The sequence below is a fragment of the Bos grunniens genome, chromosome 26 (assembly GCF_055505025.1).
Source record: "Bos grunniens cultivar Pamir isolate PY7600 chromosome 26, Bosgru_T2T1.0, whole genome shotgun sequence".
NCBI lineage: Eukaryota > Metazoa > Chordata > Mammalia > Artiodactyla > Bovidae > Bos > Bos grunniens.
Window position 1 is genome coordinate 39,834,611 of NC_141190.1, and position 19,303 is coordinate 39,853,913.

Here is a 19,303-nt window from a genome sequence, read left to right on the forward strand (position 1 = left end):
GTGCTGGGACCATTGCAATCCCAGGACCCAGCACAGCACCTCCCCAGGGCAGGTACCTCCAACTCTTGGTGGAACAGGCCCATATATATCCATGGACCACTGAGTGTTATGTATTACCCTGCAATAAACCTCTACGCTTTTTTGCTGTGGAAGGGTGTATTCGTTTTTGAGGACTTCTATAACCAAGTAGCACAAACAGGGTGGCTGAGACAGAAACTGTCTCACAGCTCTGGAGGACATAAAACTGAGAAGGACCCTATGATGCTTTTCTAGGTACAAAAGCCCCTCTGTGTTCCCTGTTTGTAAAAAAAGCAAGGCTTTAGTCTCCAAATCTTCCCTGGGTTCCAGAGAGCAGACTCAAACAGATTATGAATTAGGGAAGTGAGGGAATGCAGAAACAAAGGAAAATCAGTCAAGCAAGAAAAGTAATGATAGCTTAAACAATAGTTCAGATAAATTTAATATAAATTAAATTTAAAAATTAAAAGAAACTGAGCTTTCACTGCTGTGGACCCAGGTTCAATCATTGGTTGGGGACGAAGATCCCACAAGCTACAAGCCATGGCCAAAAAAAAAAATTTTTAAACACCAAGTATTGGAAAGGAGATGGAGCAATCTTACACATACGTACATTGTACAAAAGGAAACACCACTTTGAAAAACAGTTTGGCTGTTTCTTAAAAGTTAATCACATTAATCATATACTTATCCTGTGATTCATTCATGTGCTCCTAGATATTTATCTAAGAGAAAAAAAATATATGTCTACAAAAATCTTCAGAAAAAAATTTAAAAACTGAAAAATAAAATATAGTTCAGATAATGAAACAGAGTCCAAGCTCCTCTTCAAGGGATTTCATAACAATCTAATGCATGTTTTTGAGTTGTTCTTCAGAAACTAAGACTTCCCACCCAGGTGGAGGTTGATGACTACATGCTGACCTTGTAGACCCTACACTGGTTAGAACCAGGCTGGTGCTTAAGAGTCCTGAAACACCACAGTGCTCCCTCACCACCAACCAATCAGAAGAAAATCATGCATCCTCCAGCCCTCACCCTAAATGTTGCCTTTTAAAAGCTTTCCCTGAGAACATACGTATACCTATGGCTGATTCATGTTGATGTAAGGCAGAAACCAACACAATATTGGAAAGCAATTATCCTTCAATTAAAAATAAAATAAAAATTCAAAAAACTCTTCCCTGAAAGCCACTGGGAGCTAGGTCTTCTGGGCATGAGCTGCCTGTTCTCCTTGCTTGGTACCTGCCTTTTAAGTAATTAAATCTGCAGTGACTCTAAGTAAGGTTGCATTCTGAAGTACAGGGATTAGGACTTGAAATACGAATTTGGCAGGAGGAACATAATTCAACCCATAACAGGGGGTTACCAAGTGTATAGTTACTGTTCCTTGTCCTCAGTTTTGTTGCTCTTTCTCCATTTATTAATATGTTAGAAAAGGTTGACGCTTATATAGATTTATTTAAAGTATGGACACAGCTTTCCTTGAGGAGGACCAATGAAATGAATGTTCCCCACATTAACAAAACTAGAATTTTGGATTTTGTCTGAAAATGGCAACCAAGGCTAAGAATCTGATTTTTTTTTTTATTAAAAATTTATTTATTTATTTTATTTGACTGTACTGGGTCTTAGTGGTGTGATGTGGGATCTAGTTCCTTGACCAGGGATTGAACCCAGGCCCCCTGCACTGGCAGCGTGAAGTCTTAGCCGCTGGACCACCAGGGAAGTCCCAAGAATCTTAGAGATCCGATAAATTGTGCTGTTTCATCTCGACCTTGCGTATCTGTGAATAAACCGTATTTTCTCTTTGGAATCAGTGAATTGTTTGCATGAGAATACCTCATTCTTATCTGCGTGCCCTTTAAGCAAAATGTAGTTCTGTCTTGTGACTGGATGGGCACAGCTGACACAAAGTTTGCTAGAAGAAACTGGAAAAGATAGAAATAGCAAATCTTTTCTCTAGTACTTGCTCTGATAGGAGCTGCTGTTAAGCACTGAACTCATCCAACCGCCCCTCAGTCCCACGAGGGGACTGCTGTTAACAATCATCCCATTTTCTGGTACAGAGACGAGACGATGCACAACACGGCCAGCAGACGGCGCCAGAGCTGAACTTGAATGCAAGCAGCCTCATCCCCAGCTGCTAAGACACAGGGTTGATGCTGACTGATCTGTAACCAAAAGGGCTTGTGCGTCTGCGGCACAAAAAGCCAGACTCTGACAGCCACAAAGTAAGTCTGCAGCAAAGTCAGGATTTATTGCAGCACACCAAGCAAGGGAGTGGGCAACAAGCCTCAGATCCACTCCAACTTGGTCTTTGAGTTAGGATTTTTCTTTTTTTTTCTTAAAAAGGGAAAGAAGAAAGAGACCAGGATCAATCATGTGACGTTTCTATGACTTTCCTTAATTGAGGTTTTGAAGTCAGGATATCTGTGGTTTATGATTCTCTGGCCAGGTGGTCCATGGCTTGGGGGTCTGTTAATTCATCTTGACCTGGAGAAGCAACCCGAGTTTGTGGTTAAAGGTGATATCTACAGCAGCAATTTCAGCACATTAACGATGTTATCGACAACAGCAATTTTAGTACAATAATGGTGGGATGGACAAGAGCAATTTTAGTCATCTGTCTGGTGGACTAGGTTCAATAAGCTCAGGGTTGAGATCTGAGAGGACAAGAAAGGGAACGAAATTTTAGACAGGGAGTTGAATCATAAACTCAGCTTTGAGGAGACTGTGTTTCAACACCTCACTTTAATCTTGGCCATTGTCTGCAGCCTCTCCGGGAATACACAGCCCCGGTGGGAACACAGTTACCTTGCAGGGGGCTTTTGAAGAGCTTGTTACTGGGAGCAGGGGAAACACGGCTACCTCTGCAGGGAGCCTTTGAAAGAGCATGGTGTTGAGAATGGAAACCGACATGGATTCTGGTTAATTTTTGCCGCCTACGTTTCTGGCTAAGAAGCTGTCCTGATAAGATGCTAGACTCAGCCATGCGCCTGAGGCCCTGGCCCTGCCCCTATGCTGGCCCTGAAGTGTCCCTTCTCCAGGTACCCACTGGGAGCCCATCCCCTTTGGAAGTCCTCCAGCTCCACGGTCTCCCTGGCCTGTGGCTGCTGCTCTCTGAGCAGTTCTCCATTCATTAATAGCTTTCTCGGGGTTTGAGGCAGAGTAAAGAAGCTAATACCTCGTGTGGAATTTGGCAGAGGAGAGGCTGGCAGGAGCAAGGTTGAAGCCAATGGCTGAGATGCACCGAGGGGATTCAGCGCCTTGCTTGTCTGGTGTCAGCCCCCAGCACCTGGCATGGCAGCATCAGCAGTGCCTTCAGGAATGGGAAGGACAGACAGACACTTCTGGTCACTGGGAAACAAATCTGAAAGCGTGGTCTCCAAGGCTATGGCGAAGCTGTGCACACGTTTTACTTGGGGAGAGGGAGGGAAAAGGGCACCTCTGTTTCCCGTGAAGTGACACAGAGTGTGCCCCACGGAGCCCCAGTCAGGACACACCAGGGGCTGCGACAGTTTTCAGACCCCAGAGGATCTGCTTAAGGAATGGGCTTCTGGTGACTGGTTAAGGGCTGGGGGGTGCGAAAGAAGAAGAAAGGTGAGAGGGACCAGATGGGGCGAGGGGGAGAAAAACTGCAAGCAGCCAGGCTTACCGTCTTGCCTGGGGCTTATCTGGAAATTTTGCCTTGGGGTTGACTCACTGTTGTGACTAACAGTTATGGAGGAATGGAAAGAACTGGTCTCTGTGAGTGACTAAGTCATTAATAGACAGATACGTACCTCTGTTTTCCTAACTGTAAAATGGGCCAATAGCTTGCTAGGATGGCGTAGGGCTACGAGTGTGTGTTTTGCAGCTGCAGCACTGTTGGGGTCCCCGTCCAGCTCTGATGCTTTCTCTGTGAACTTGAGCATCTCTAAGCCTAGACAGTCTCTCAGCAGTGAATGAGAAAAATACACTGGAATTGGGCATGGAAGAGATCTCGGTGGGACCTACCTGCTGAGGAGGAGGACCTGAGTTTTCCATGCTGAAACGTGATCTTAGAAACAAGGCCATGTCAATCTGACTCATGTTTTTTGGGTTTGAATGGATAAAACAGAAGCTAGCCAGAGCAGATTCTAGAGAACAGAATTGGTTCTGTTTGGGATCACATAAGATGAATCAGCAGTAGCTTGTCAAAAAGCTGTACGTGGGACTAGAGTCTTGGGGACCACCATACGTTAATGACTGAATTTAGTCTTGTGAGTATCTGCATACATGTGATGTGAATTTAACTTCTAACCTTCTCACAATGCTACATCTATCTGTGACATGTTAAAAACAGAATCCAAGCGAGTAAGTTTGAAGGTCTAATTGACTTCATTGAGTGACTGGTGAACCGGGTAGCATTCCATCTAGCCTCTAGGAGGACACTCAGAGAAGGATGTACAGAATGGGATGTTTTTATAGGGAGAAGGGTGGGACAAGGGAGCTATTAGCAGAAGAAGAGCAATGATTGTTTTTAGGCCAGGACATCTTTTCTGAGGGGAGGAGGAGGGCAATGGTAAGGATTTTATGGAACAGATGGCCTCTTCTGTGGGTGAGGGGAGGGATGGAAGGCCCCCACATGACAGACTACCTCATTGGTCCTGACTGGAACATTCCAGGAGGGTTGATTGAGATTATGTTTCTGGGGAAGTTTGAAACTGCAATTAAGTCAGGTGTTTGGTGTAAGTTTAGCACAAGTGATGCCATTTTGACCCTATGGCTTTCTCTCTAACACTAGTTTAAACTCAGGAAAGATGAAGGGTTTGAGAGGTTTATTCCAGCTAAAATCCGTCTGAACTCAAGTCTCAGGTGGGCCAGGTCAGCCTGAGCACGCATTGTCTTTGTAGAAAGTTCCCGGCGTGGTTTCTTCCCATTGTGGGTTCTCGTGTACAGTGTTTGCCTATTTTTCTGGGACCTGCTTTCAGATTTTATGGTGGCTCTCTGCCCTACCTCCCGTTCTGACACGTCGTAGGCATGACAAAATTTGGTCGAATGGAATGAAATTCTAAAAATGGTGAAGATGGTGGCAACTTGGGTTGAATTAAATTAGATTCTGCTCAGTCATTCAGTTTCTCATGGGAACCTTTTTTTAAAAAAATATTTATCTATTTTTGGCTGTGCTGGGTCTTCACTGCCACGCTGGCTTTTCTCTAGTTGTGCTGAGCGGAAGCTACTTTGTAGCTGCGATGCGCTGGCTTCTCATTGCAGTGGCTTCTCTTGCGGAGCTCAGGCTCTCGGGGCTCAGGCTTCAGCAGTGGCGGTTCCCTGGCTCTAGAACACAGGCTCAATAGTTGTGGTGCGCAGGCTTAGTTGCTCTGGCACATGTGGGATCTTCTTGGATCAGGATCCAACCTGTGTCTCCTGCACTGGAAGGTGGATTCTTTATCACTGAGCCATCAGGGAAGCCCTCTTGTGGGAATCTTTTAAAATAAAAAGTCTGGAGCTTTTCTGAATCAGGGGTCTCTCTAAGAGCCCGAGGAAACTTCTGACTGTCTCTCTAGGTTTTGCAATTAAATACAACGTATTGTAAGAAATTCCAGGGTGTTTATAGACTCAGGTTGTCCATCTCTGTTTAAGCATCTAAATGCAAAGTCCTGTCTTTCTCATGTTCCTGGATGTGAATGGAGATATTTAAGGAGAAGAACGCTGTGTTCATGGCTGGAGGCAAGTAGAGATGGACTGTCAGTATCTCATTATTTTGATGGATTTCTTCCCCCCACAAAGACGTGCAGAATACTCCAGGGTGAGCGGAGGAAGACAAATATAGTGGTAGCCAGTCTTTAGGGCTTGTTTTGGTTACGGATCTTCTAGTTATCAATTTGATGTATGAATGTTTTTTTTTTTTTTGGTTTATTTCCTTCCAGCTTCTCAAGGAAGATAACTGTAGGAGATTTGGTCAGAAAACCCAAACAGCTCAGAGTGTGTGTATTGTAGTGAAATCTGTGCCTGAATCTGCTAAACATAGGTCCCAAGGTAAAGAAGTCTTTAGAATAATCACGTGTTTCCCTATCAAAGTTGATAAATTAGATTGCCACCCCCAACCCCCCCCCCAATATCTAGGAATTTCTAAGTGAAGATGCTGCACAGGTGTAGTTTTCAGGTTTGCATTCCTGCTTCCAACTTTGCATAATTGCTTATGGATTACTTTGCATGTGTTCTCAGATATGTCTATTTTCCAGCCACTGTCCTGTGCAAATATTTGACTTAGAAAGAGTGTGTATGAGGAAAGGCTGCGAGTTCTAATAATGCTCCCAGATTGTTCTATGTGGAAAGAGTTCCACTAGAAAACACACCCACTCTTTTGTCCACTGAGTTGGCTTTGAACATGCTTAAGTCAATTAGATGCCATTCTGATCATGGTCAGCAGAGTTATTTTAGAGTCCTGATAAATCACTTTACAAGCCAAGTATTTCACATTGCAGGGTGTTACTTGGGGAGGTAAGAGATGAGATGAGTAGCCTGGGATTCATAACTGATGACTTGTATAGAACTTTCCTTAGAGTTTTGTGTAGGCATGCTATAAAGCAAATCTTATGAAGCTTGAAACAGCACAAAGTGAACTTTCCAGGGTTCTCAGATTCCCTAATTTAGTTAAAACTCAGGTTTCTGTATGTGGCGAGGTTGGACCCTGAGTACAGAGGCAGGTTTATGACTTCAAATAAGCTTGTGAGCGCTATGGAGCCCAGTGCTTGCAAGAAGCCTGCTGCTGCTAAGTCACTTCAGTCGTATCCGACTCTGTGCGACCCCAGAGACGGCAGCCCACCAGGCTCCCCCGTCCCTGGGATGCTCCAGGCAAGAACACTGGAGCGGGTTGCCATTTCCTTCTCCAATGCATGAAAGTGAAAAGTGAAAGTGAAGTCGCTCAGTCGTGTCTGACTCCTAGCGACCCCATAGACTGCAGCCCACCAGGCTCCTCCATCCATGGGATTTTCCAGGCAAGAGTACTGGAGTGGGGTGCCATTGCTTTCTTCATGCAAGAAGCCTAGAAGCCATCTAAAGTGGGGGAACAGCTTTGATCTCCCACCCTCAGCTGGCTCAACAAGAGATAGACATAGCAAAAGAAAGAACTTTCTTGGACGTGTTGCCATTTCAAGGGTTTTTTTTTTTTTGCAAAAAAATATTGAAAAGTAGAATATTGTGGCTGAGAGTTTTCCTGCTGCACTAAATGCATAGTTCTTTGATTAAATTCATATTGCCTCAGAAGATTATGACCCTTCCAGAAGATTTTATGCTTCACTTTTGAGTGCTGTGGAGGATGAGAGGCCTGCTCTCATAATTTTGGTTTTATTAGAAGCATTTATCACACTGTCCTCTTACTTTTGTATTAAAATTTCCATATGACATCTTTAAAAGACATAAAGTAAAATCTTTGTTTTACTGCAAAATTCTTTTTGATTGAAGTGAAAGTCACAGGACGTAAAATTGACCATTTTAAAGTGAAAAATTCAGTGGCGTTTAGTATATTCAGTGTCTCGTTCCAAACATTTTCATCACCCACAAGGAAATACTAGACACATTAAGCAGCTGCTTTCTATTCCCCCCTCTCCCTAGATCCTGGCAGCAGCCCTCTGCATGTTCTGTCTGTGGATTTATCTACTCTATATTCATATAAATGAAATCATATAATATGCGACATTTTTGTGGCTTATTTCACTTAGAATAATGTTTATTCTAATATTTTATTAGAAGTTTATACATAGCAGCATGTATTAAAACTCCATTCAAGTTTATGGTTTATCCACATAGTGGTGTGTATTAAAACTCCATTCATTTTTACGGTTGAATAATATTCTGTTGTACGGATCTGCCACATTTGGTTGATCCATTCATCTGTTCATGGACGTTTGGGCTGTTCTCACCTCCGGCTGAATGTTTTGTTTCGGAATTAGATGCATAGGGCACTAATGTGGCAACTCACATGATGGCAGGATTCTTTGAGGAAGAGTCACTCCATGTACACACAGCAGGGGAGTACCAATAGTTCTGTAGGAGAGGGAAAGAGAAACGTGTTCCTGGCAATTGGCTAGTCTGTGATGGAGACTGGAATGGCTCTGCCCTGACTCACTTTGGTTCTCAAGATTGACTAGACAAGGCGTAATATACACTGATTAGCAGTGTTTCCAACCCTGCCTTGCTTCATGAAAAGTGGAAGTGTTAGTTGCTCAGACCCTATGGACTGTAGCCCGCCAGGCTCCTCTGTCCCTGGGATTTCCCAGGCAAAAATACTGAAGTGGGTAGCCATTGCCTTCTCCAGCAGATCTTCCTGACCTGGGGATCAGACCTGAGTCTCCTGCATTGCAGGCAGTTGCTTTACCCTCTGAACCACCAGGGAAGCCTTGTTTCATAGTTATCATTTAAAAAAATCATCCATAATTCAGTAGAAAAACATTTCTTTTCATATGTACACTTGCCTGCCACAAAACATTTGTCTTTATTCAGTAGACTTTTCAATAGATTTTTATCAAGTCAGCTTTCCTGAAACAACCCACAGTGAAATTCTACAAATAAACTACATTTCCTCCTACTTACTTATACTGATAAGAAGTCAAAGATGGAGGAATCCTTAGACTTCAGTTTTAAGTCCTCCAATGACAAGACTTTTCAGGGGTGGGGCGTATTCCAAGACCTTACCACTGAGACCTTTCCCTTGAAAAAACAAAAAGATAAGAGCTGACCTATTTTCTGCCATCAAAATTTGATACACTCTTTTGATTCATTTAAAATATCTGGACTCAGCACTTGTAAAACTTTTCCTTTTCTGACCCAATGGAGAAATTCACCCTAATAAGAACCAGTCAAGCAGATTGCATGCTCAGATTCAGATTTTTTTTTTTAAACCACTCTATGTCAGTTAATCAGAAGAGAATCTTCACTGGCCATTTGTTGGAGCATCAGTGTGATTTTTAGGGATGTGGCCACGGGAAGCCCAAGTGGGGTTGCACAGAACAGTGCCTCTGTCTCTGCCTCCACAGGGAGCCCCCAAGGGCTGTTCATTATCTTCTCAAGTCTTGGTGATTTACAGTTTACACCTAGTCTCAGAGAATACAGACCTCACGAACCCCAAGGTGATTGGCTTTGCTGCTGGTAATCTGGTTTGCAACTTTATTGCTTTCAGGAGATTCCTAATGTGGTCTTAGATATATGGTTTCATGTCAAATTCCAGTGGAGAAGCAAGGAATAATGCTCTTCCATTCACTCCTAGCCTCAGGTTCCAGTTTCCAGTTTTATGACAGGTAACAAGAGAGTAACAAAAGACACAAATATTCTTAGAACAATGAAAAAGGTGCATGGGAACATAATGAAATGTAGCCCCTTGTTTTTCGTCAATTTTCTTACCGTCCTTTTGGGTCCTGATCACACCATTCTCAGTCCATCTTTTTCTTAGGCACCCACTCACTGATAGGGACTGTGGGTGATTTTGAATCTGACGCCCTTGGTTCTGGGTTCTACCACTTAGCATCTGCATCACATTGAACAAGTTACTTAACGTCTCTAAATATCAATCTCATCTGTAAGGTGGCAATAATTCCTAAGGGTTAATGTGAGTATTGTATGAGATGGTATACATAAAATGCTCAGTCCAGGCCTAGCTACTTAAGGGTGCAGTAAAAGGTCCGTATTATTGTTATTTAAATAAATGCCAACCATGTCACTCAAGTTCAGTTCTTTGAGAAAAAAAATCCATCTGAAATATATGAGATGGTTTAGAATTAAGCGTTCATGTCACCAGGTAACATCAAGACCATGATAATGAGTACAGCTTTATATTTCAGAGCAACATAATGTTGATAAATGGAGCAGTTGCAAATTCAAAAGGAAAAATCTGCTTTGCTGGAAGAAGGGGTGCCAGAGATTCTAAGCATGATGAATATGGATGAAATTGACTGAAGTTGACTGCTGAGAAATAGAATTTCATGGGCAAGAACATTTTAAAAAATTTAAATGAAATTAAAAAAAATATAGCTGACAATGATCAGAAATTTAAAAAAAAGTTGGTTGACAATGACTAATAACAATTACATAGGTTACCAGCAGGAATTTACCTTTTTGACAATTCACATATGTGTCCAACAAACATCTATGGAGTTTCTAAGACCAGCCACAGAAAGCACTGGCTCTAGGGGGCCGAGTCCCTCTTCTCAGCGAGCTCGTGGTCTGACTTTGTGCAGAACACACTGAGAGTAGAGAATTGGTACACCTAAACCAGACAGATTAACAGGAGAAAAAGAAACTAATTTTAGTTCTTGCACATGGAAGTCTTAAAGAAATATGACCTAAGAAGTGGCCAAAGCAAGCAGCTTTTATGCTTTTTAGACAAAGAAGCAATAAATTTGAGAGAAATTGACAGGACAAAGAAGAGTCATCTAAAGAGGCAAAGTTGATGGTTGAGGAACTTGAAAAGACCAAAGTGATTCAAAGAGAGAGAGAAGGAGACAAAAAACCCCAAGTCACCAAGGAGGGAGGTCGCTGGAGGTGGCCCACTGGGAGCAGGGTGGGGACCGTCGTGGCGAGCAGGCGAGCTTGGGCATTTGGTGTCACTGGTGCCCAGGGGGAGGGCTGGGGGGATGACAGAGGACGTGCGCCAAGTGGCAGGGACCATATGTCTTCAAGTCTTGGACTCCATCGTGGGTAATAGGAAATCACAGAAAAGCTTTCCACACAGGAACCATGAGGTCAAGATTCTGGGTGCTGTTAATTTTTTGCTTCAATTTTAGAAAATTTTGATTCTCTTTCATTAGTTTCTCTCTCTTTGTCCTTCTACATATTCAATAAGAAAAAGGGGTGATGATAAGTAAATGTTGACTTCTTTCCCTTGCACTGGAGGAAGAGCAATGCCGCTTTGTGAAGCATTTTCCCATCTGCTGTGTCATCTCAGGCTCCTCCTAGGAAGAGAGCTGTTGGCTGAGAGATTTGCGAGCTTTTGACCTGTAGGGTTTCCTAGGTGTTGCTAGTGGTAAAGAACCCTGCCGGCCAACGCAGAAGATATGAGATATGGGTTCAATCCCTTCCCAACCCAGGAGAAGGGTATGGCAACCCACTCTAGTACTCTTGCCTGGGGAATCCCATGAACAGAGGAGCCTGATGGGCTATCGTCCATGGGGTCACAAAGAGTCAGACATGACTGAAGCGACTTAGCACACATGCATTTTGAGCTGCCAGTAAGGGAGGCCACTCCTGAGACAGCGGGTGTCTTTCTGTATGTTCCCAATACACTTGTCAAGGGCCAGTTTCCTTTCTTAGGGTAACTTCTCCTTTCTGTCATCTTGATATTACTAGTTTTGCAGGAGAATTCTGTGCCCATAGTCCTCCAGCGTCTCTGCTTCCTTCTAGATGCAGATTTGCTTTATTTGTCATCTGTTTATCAATCCACCCATCTATTATGTATTGTGTATTTATTATCCTTTGCTCTTTTCCTTTCAAGGTCCTCTAACAATCATCTATGGCTTATTAGATGTCTTCTAATTAATACTCTTTTAGCTGCAAATAGTGAAAATCGTTTCAGCAGATAGAACTCTTCGGAAGGGTCTTGGGGTCTATGGCAGGACCCAAGAACAGGGACCTGACTGGGTCCCAACAAAGACTAGAGCCAGGAACCGAGTGCGTGGAAAGCTGCTGCCAACAGCGTCTGCGATTTTCAACCGCCCAAACCCGCCCTAGGAAGGCTAGGTGGCCTCGCTTGGTCTTCATGCCAAATCCCTGATGTAGAGGCTTTTGGTCTGTGGTCGGGGAACTGGAGGGAGGTCTTTCTGTATGAATATGATCATTGCCACTGCAGATCTGTGGATGGAGAGGAGAGGACAATCCCTCAAGAGTGATTGGGGCAGAAACCGATTAGACAAGGAATGAAACCATATGAAATTATGATTTGGCTACATTTTTTAAATAGAGGCTGGAATTTTTTTTCTAGGAAGAAATTTTGCTGCAAAGAATACCAATAGAGGCTGGAATGTTTTTGTTGGCATTTGAAGAGAACTTATCTTCCTTCCTAAGGCCATAATCATGATGGTGTGATCACTCACCTAGAGCCAGACATCCTGGAATGTGAAGTCAAGTGGGCCTTAGAAAGCATCACTATGAACAAAGCTGCTGGAGGTGATGGAATTCCAGATGAGCTATTTCAAATCCTGAAAGATGATGCTGTGAAAGTGCTACACTCAATATGACAGCAAATTTGGAAAACTCAGCAGTGGCCACAGGACTGGAAAAGGTCAGTTTTCATTCCAATCCCAAAGAAAGGCAATGCCAAAGAATTCTCCAACTACCACACAATTGCACTCATCTCACAAAATGCTCAAAATTCTCCAAGCCAGGCTTCAGTAATATGTGAACTGTGAATTTCCAGATGTTCAAGCTGGTTTTAGAAAAGGCAGAGGAACCAGAGATCAAATTGCCAACATCCTCTGGATCATGGAAAAGGTAAGAGAGTTCCAGAAAAACATCTACTTCTTCTTTATTGACTATGCCAAAGCCTTTGACTGTGTGGATCAAAATAAACTGTGGAAAATTCTGAAAGAGATGGGAATACCAGACCACCTGACCTGCCTCTTGAGAAACCTATATACAGGTCAGGAAGCAACAGTTAGAACTGGACATGGAACAACAGACTGGTTCCAAATAGGAAAAGGAGTACGTAAGGCTGTATATTGTCACCCTGCTTCTTTAACTTCTATGCAGAGTACATCATGAGAAATGCTGGGCTGGAAGAAGCACAAGCTGGAATCAAGATTGCCGGGAGAAATATCAATAACCTCAGATATGTAGATGACACCACCTTATGGCAGAAAGTGGTGGTGGTGATTTAGTCACTAAATTGTGTCCAACTCTTGTGACCCCATGGACTGTAGCCTGCCAGGCTCCTCTGTCCATGGGATTCTCCAGGCAAGAATACTGGAGTGGGTTGCCATTTCCCTCTCCAGGGAATCTTCCAGACCTAGGAATCGAACCCGGGTCTCCATGGCAGAAAGTGAAGAGGAACTAAAAAGCCTCTTGATGAAAGTAAAAGAGGAGAGTGAAAAAGTTGGCTTAAAGCTCAACATTCAGAAAACGAAGATCATGGCATCTGGTCCCATCACTTCATGGGAAATAGATGGGGAAACAGTGGAAACAGTGTCAGACTTTATTTTTGGGGGCTCCAAAATCACTGCAGATGTTGATTGCAGCCATGAAATTAAAAGATGCTTACTCCTTGGAAGGAAAGTTATGACCAACCTAGATAGCATATTCAAAAGCAGAGACATTACTTTGCCAACAAAGGTCCGTCTAGTCAAGGCTATGGTTTTTCCAGTGGTCATGTATGGATGTGAGAGTTGGACTATAAAGAAAGCTGAGCACCAAAGAATTGATGCTTTTGAACTGTGGTGTTGGAGAAGACTCTTGAGAGTCCCTTAGACTGCAAGGAGATCCAGCCAGTCCATTCTAAAGGAGATCAGTCCTGGGTGTTCTTTGGAAGGAATGATGCTAGAGCTGAAACTCCAATACTTTGGCCACCTCATGAGAAGAGTTGACTCACTGGAAAAGACTCTGATGCTGGGAGGGATTTGGGGCAGGAGGAAAAGGTGATGACAGAGGATGAGATGGCTGGATGGCATCACCGACTCGATGGTCGTGAGTTTGAGTGAACTCCGGGAGTTGGTGATGGACAGGGAGGCCTGGCGTGCTGCAGTTCATGGGGTCGCAAAGAGTCGGACATGACTGAGTGACTGAACTGACTGACTGAAGGCTCATAAAAGTAATTCAAGTTATTATATTTATTCTCTTCATTTTCTGTGCATGGATCTCCTTCCTCTTGACCCTTCTGATCCAAATATCTTATAATCCTTTCCCTTCCTTCTCTTTTACTTAAGTTTCAGAAGTACGTGCATCTGTGTGTGTGTGCGTGTGTGTGTGTGTATACAGTGAGCTGAACCTAGTGTTCAGACATGTCTGGGCATGGGGTGGACAGAGGGCTATGGACTGGAAGTGGCTGAGGAGAGATTTTTGTGTCTGAGCTGAGGGAGAACCTGGATTGAGGAGGACAGCAAGGCTCCCACCTTGCGGATTTGCCCAAGTTCGGATTCAAGAACTTAGCCCTGTAGAGGGCATGGCTACTAGTGGAAGCTGTAGGAACTAGTGAGGTCCTGGGGTGCAGGGCACACCTCAGCGTGTGGTGTACTTCCCTCTCGTGCATGGAACAGCGTGGCATGGGGGTGGCGAGGACCCAAGGATGGTGCTGGCTTGGTCCTCATGTTGGAAGCTGCTGGGTGCTTTCTATGCTGCTGACGCTCCTGACATTATGGAACATCTCTTATGCAACAGATGGATAACTCAGCCCCACTAACATGGACTTCTTTTCGGGGCTGAGTCTCAGCAGTCCTGGGGGTGACTCTGGAACCTCATAACCAAACCCAGGAATGCTATGAGGTCTGCGTTTTAAGTCAGGCTGCCCCAGTGGGCCCCATATCACTGTTTTGTGTAACATGGTACAACCTGCCAAAATCTTAACTTTTTAAATGTAGACGCCCTGCCTTATTCCAGGAAAGATATTAGAATCTCGATAACAATACATTTATTTTAACAAGACTAAAAAAAAAAAAAAAAAAAGATGAGTAAAGAAATTGAGGTCAAAGGAAAATAAGAATATGAAAGACCTGAAGAAGCCCAAGGTGAGGTTTGCACATAAAGTGCCCTTGTTATGATCCCAAGTGTGTGGCTGAGCTTCTCAGCCCCTAAAGCTCAGGAATAAATAAGATTCATGACATGTAAAAGATTAAAAGCAAACCAGTGGTTTGGAGAAGTGCAGCTATTTTTGTTACCGAGAGTGGAGACATTTCTCCTGTGGGTCTTCAATAGGAGGCCCAGTGTGATGTAGCAAATAATATCCTCAAAAACACCCATATGGAATATATAATAATATATAATGATGAGCTTCCCAGGGTTGTTTTTCATAGTGTCTTTCAGTGTAGGTCAAATATGGTGAAAAAATATAGTTTAGTAAAAACTTGTATATGGGAAGCAAAAATGGTTCAATTATTCTTTCCAAAGATCTGGCTGACTTGAAAGGTTGCATTTAAAACCGAAGGAAAGAGTGGGCGGTGTGTTCTCTAAGCAGTTTTTCACCAATATTACTTTTTGCAATTAAGTTCTGGTTGCTAAGTATAAGCTAGTACTGAGTACTGGTGGTCTGTTCTCCGACAAGTAGAGACATAGCACTGACCAAGTCAACCTTTAAGGGCCAATTCCTTGACTGGAGATGAGATGGGCATCCTCTTAAGAAAACCGGGAGTCTCACCAGGACAAGTGCCTGTGCTGAGGATGGTCCGCCCGCCCACAGAGGTGGGTCACAAAAGTACCTGTTGGCAGGGCCAAATTTTTCCTTAGAGAGCAATTCAGGATCTGTTGTAACATGTGGATAATGGCTGATTAGAGCCCCAAAGTCTTTTTTTTTTTAATAGTTATTTTTATTTATTTATTTGGCCATGCTGGGTTGTAGCTCTGGCATGTGGGATCTAGTTCCCTGACCAGGGATTGAACCTGGGCCTCTTGCATGGGGAGTACAGAGTCTTAGCCCCTGAACCATAAGGGAAGTCCCTAAAGCCCCAGAGTTTAATGTCAGTCTTAGCTGTGCTCAGTCGCTTCAGTCATGTCCGACTCTTTGCAACCCTATGGACTGTAGCTCGCCAGGTTGCTCTATCCATGGGATGTCCTGGCAGGAATGCTGGAGTGGGTTGCATGTCCTCCTCCAGGGGATCTTTCTGTCCCAGGGATTGAACATGAGTCTCCCATGTCTCCTGTGTTGAAGGTGAATTCTTTACTGCTGAGCCACTGGGGAAACCCTAGTGTTAGCTAGGAAAACCTTAAAAGCAGATTCATGCACTGTGTGCATTGTTGAGGTCCTACACTGTTCAGTTCAGTTCAGTCACTCAGTCATGTCTGACTCTTTGCGACCCCATGAATTGCAGCACGCCAGTCCTCTCTGTCCATCACTAACTCCCGAAGTTCACTCAAACTCAAATCCATTGAGTCGGTGATGCCATCCAGCCATCTCATCCTCTGTCGTCCCCTTTTCCTCCTGCCCCCAATCCCTCCCAGCATCAGAGTCTTTTCCAATAAGTCAACTCTTCCCATGAGGTGGCCAAAGTACTGGAGTTTCAGCTTTAGCATCATTCCTTTCAAAGAAATCCCAGGACTTATCTCCTTTAGAATGGACTGGTTGGATCTCCTTGCAGTCCAAGGGACTCTCAAGAATCTTCTCCAACACCACAGTTCAAAAGCATCAATTCTTTGGTGCTCAGCTTTCTTCACAGTCCAACTCTCACATCCATACATGACTACTGGAAAAACCATAGCCTTGTCTAGACAGACTTGTTGGCAAAGTAATGTCTCTGCTTTTGAATATGCTATCTAGGTTGGTCATAACTTTCCTTCCAAGGAGTAAGTGTCTTTTAATTTCATGGCTGCAATCAGCATCTGCAGTGATTTTGGAGCCCCAAAAAACAAAGTCTGACACTGTTTCCACTGATTCTCCATCTATTTCCCATGAAGTGATGGGACCAGATGCCATGATCTTCGTTTTCTGAATGTTGAGCTTTAAGCCAACTTTTTCACTCTCCTCTTTCACTTTCATCAAGAGGCTTTTTAGTTCCTCTTCACTTTCTGCCATGGAGACCTGTGTTCGATTCCTGGGTCGGGAAGATCCCCTGGAGAGGGAAATGGCAACGCCCTCCAGTATTCTTGCCTGGAGAATCCCACGGACAGAGGAGCCTGACAGGCTACAGTCCATGGGGTTACAAGAGTAAGACACGACTTAGTGACTAAATCATCACCACCACCACCACTTTCTGCCATAAGGTGGTGTCATCTACATATCTGAGGTTATTGATATTTCTCCAGGCAATCTTGATTCTAGCTTGTGCTTCTTCCAGCCCAGCGTTTCTCATGATGTACTCTGCATAGAAGTTAAAGAAGCAGGGTGACAATATACAGCCTTGACGTACTCCTTTTCCTATTTGGAACCAGTCTGTTGTTCCATGTCCAGTTCTAACTGTTGCTTCCTGACCTGTATATAGGTTTCTCAAGAGGCAGGTCAGGTGGTCTTGGATTCCCATCTCTTTCAGAATTTTCCACAGTTTATTGTGATCCACACAGTCAAAGACTTTCGTTAACCCTACACTCTACTAAGTATTAATAATAGAGACGAATTCCTTGCCTTCCTGGAGTTTGGTATCTGCTGGATGGGAGATGGAGAGCACTGAAATAAATGAATGAATAAATGAAAAAAAAAATAACGACAAGCTCTGCTAAGGGCTTGGACAAGGTAAGATGAGGTGAGGGGAGATCACCACATTAGGTGAGGTGAGAAAGCCCTTCTGAGGAGGGAGCTTTTAGACTGTGACCTGAACAAGACCCTGACCTTGCAAAGGTCTGGGAGAAGAGCCTTCGGGAAGAAGCAATGACAGGAGCCTGGACTGAGTCAGGAAGGGCCTGGTGGGGAAAGCACTGAGGTGGGGAGGCAGCTGGATCTGGAAACGGTGGGAGAAGGCGTGAGATGGGGCTCAGAGGCAGTGGGGACCTGCTGGAGGGGACCTGGTCAGCACACAAGACAGTCTTGGTTGTCTGAGCTTTCTGCACTTGAAGCATCGTACTTGTTTGTTCGTCTTTAACGTGGCTCGGTTGCAAAGTATGCTGTTAGGGAGCTCAATGAGTAAATGTGCTGTCCCAGTTGGTTAGTATAATCTGTGTGGGTTTAGTCGCTCAGTCGTGTCTGACTCTTTGTGACCCCATCGACTATAGCCTGCTGGGCTCTTCTCTCCATGGGGATTCTCCAGGCAAGAATACTAGAGTGGGTTGCCATGCCCTCCTTCAGCAGATCTTCCCAACCCAGGGCTTGAACCCAGATCTCCCGAATTGCAAGCGGATTCTTTACCATCTGAGCCATCAGGGAAGCCCTGGCTAGTATAACAGTTATACTTAAAAGCAGGAGGCAGCAGAGTGATTTTTATGCTGTGTGAATTAGATCTCAGTTAAAAGAAATTATGAGGGCAAGGGTCATATCATGGTGACCAATGTGGCATATAGCCAATTGGTGCTCAATAAATTATTTTAATGATTAGAAAAAAAAGGCTGATTTTGAAAGGCTGATGTTCAGTCCTTTGGGTAGTCCTTGTCTAGGGGGGTCAGTTGTCTGTTTTGACCCCTTGTTTGTGACAATGCCCTGTTTATATGGTGAATGCCATCTTTTGGTTTGGTAGTTGGAGTTGTCCTGAGGGTTTTCAGCCCTCCATAAAGTATCAAGTCATTAGGGAACAAGTGAAAATAAAAAGAGTGGTACTGTGGGAGCACCTTGGAGAAGGCAATCGCACCCCACTCCAGTACTCTTGCCTGGAAAATCCCATGGATGAAGGAGCCTAGAGGGCTGCAGTCCATGGGATTGCTAAGAGTCGGACACGACTGAGCGGCTTCACTTTCACTTTTCACTTTCCTGCATTGGAGAAGGAAATGGCAACCCACTCCAGTGTTCTTGCCTGGAGAATCCCAGGACGGGGGAGTCTGGTGGGCTGCCGTCTCTGGGGTTGCACAGAGTTGGACACGACTGAAGTGACCTAGCAGCAGCAGCAGCAGCAGTGGGAGCACCTATGTCTCTATCATTCTTCCAGAAAAAAATCTACTTCTCCAAAGGGAAATTCTTACCAACACTAAGTGTTGAGGTCCTGATAAGGGAAACAGTATAGCCCTGAGTTGTAATAACCCAAATCTGGCTCTACAGATTGTCTTGCAAAGAGAGAACTTCTCTTTGTAAGCAGCTGGTTTCAGGAGTGCCTCTGAACAATTTCTTTGAAGTAGATTGAAACAAGTTCTCCACTTTCTTGATTCTAGCATAATTTTGTTTTAACAAACCTCTTCTTCCCTCCCCCACCATCTTTAACGTCTTGTTACTCTTTTTTTTTTTTTTTTTGGATCACACCAAGGCTTGCAGGATCTTAGCTTCCTGATCAAGGACTGAACTCTGGTCCTTGGCAGTGAAAGTGCAGAGTCCTAACCACTGGACCACCAGGAAATTCTCGTTTTTTAAAAACATGAATTGTTACATGCTATACTTATTGATCTATGTTTTTTCCCCCATATTAACAATTAGGCCTGGAGAGTTTAAACATTAGCATAGAGATTGTTCTGGGAATGCCTATCCACTGCATATTATTCTGTGTGGGTGTGTCATAATTACTAAAGGATCTAGAGTTTCTTTTTCCCCCATGTTTTGGCTATTATCAACAAATGCTGC

At 43.9% G+C, this 19,303-nt stretch overlaps 1 protein-coding gene and 1 long non-coding RNA gene across 5 annotated transcripts in view; one reads left to right on the top strand and one right to left on the bottom strand.

Moving 5' to 3' along the window:
* SEC23IP (SEC23 interacting protein) overlaps window positions 1–19,303 on the top strand; it is a 278,621-nt gene that overhangs the window by 92,734 nt on the left and 166,584 nt on the right. For 3 of the 4 annotated variants that reach the window (XR_015155667.1, XR_015155669.1, XR_015155668.1), the window contains exons 19-20: window positions 11,957–12,256; window positions 12,392–12,465. The gene's annotated coding sequence lies outside the window, so the exon portion shown is untranslated. Of the gene's footprint in view, window positions 1–11,956; window positions 13,794–19,303 lie in introns of those variants that run through there. The other variant, XM_086378653.1, reaches the window with a different exon arrangement.
* Window positions 1,597–4,076, bottom strand: LOC147344437 (uncharacterized). Its single transcript, XR_015155670.1, has 3 exons — window positions 4,018–4,076; window positions 3,206–3,340; window positions 1,597–2,514 (listed from the first exon to the last, which is right to left on the bottom strand). It is a non-coding gene; the product is annotated as an uncharacterized LOC147344437 (long non-coding RNA).